The 783-nt window shown below is 39.6% G+C and overlaps 1 non-coding gene across 1 annotated transcript; it reads left to right on the forward strand.

Annotated features, from left to right (window-relative positions):
- The first annotated feature begins 440 nt into the window (after positions 1 to 440).
- On the forward strand, positions 441 to 556 carry LOC112077674 (U5 spliceosomal RNA). The gene has a single exon (XR_002895459.1). It is a non-coding gene; the product is annotated as a U5 spliceosomal RNA (small nuclear RNA).
- Positions 557 to 783: the final 227 nt, after the last annotated feature.

The raw sequence follows: 783 nt of genomic DNA on the forward strand, positions 1-783 counted from the left end.
TTGCGGGTCTCAACGGCGCATGCGTTTGATCCATGTAGAAGCGTATTGTATTGTATTTCGTCCCGTCGGCAAATGTTACAAATTGAACATCGTTTCCAATTTTGATAGTAGACTTTTGATGGTGCTAAACTGTTACGCCAACATTGCTCTTCGTTGCTGAAATTACACTGGCGTTGCAGATGAAATAATTTATACGAATGAATAGGTCAAACAGGAAGTGATTTATATAATGCCCAGCGTGCATTTCGTTTGTGTGAAGACTGAAGGAAATTATAAAGCATTGACACTTGTCAAATTTCTTTACTTATCTGCATTGGTGGACTGAAATGTGTGTTTGTGTTGTATCGGTGGTTTTGCGTTTTGGTTTGTTTTTCATTTAACCATGATTATGAAGAGTAAGGCTGAGAACTGGGTCTGAACTGTGTTTAGCTAGCGGTAGTACACTCTGGTTTCTCTTCAGATCGCATAAATCTTTCGCCTTTTACTAAAGATTTCCGTGGAGAGGAACATTATGAGTATCAACTAATTTTTTGATGCCCGGCCTCACGGCTGGGCTTCCTACACTTGTTGAAAGTAAAATTCGTATTGTAGAATGGGGTGGCTTAATCAATTGGATCCCGTTCACACCAATTGCAGTATTTATGTTTGGAGGAAAATAGAGGGAGTGGTCAAATTGTTTTGGTTAGTGTTGAAAACGGGCAACTTCATCCAATGTGGTTTGAAATGTGTGGTAGGCTGCTATTATGTTCTGTTCTGACGACTATTAGCTGAGAAAAGGCCAAA

This window comes from Salvelinus sp. IW2-2015, unplaced genomic scaffold (assembly GCF_002910315.2).
Source record: "Salvelinus sp. IW2-2015 unplaced genomic scaffold, ASM291031v2 Un_scaffold4817, whole genome shotgun sequence".
In the NCBI taxonomy this organism is placed as follows: Eukaryota; Metazoa; Chordata; class Actinopteri; order Salmoniformes; family Salmonidae; genus Salvelinus; species Salvelinus sp. IW2-2015.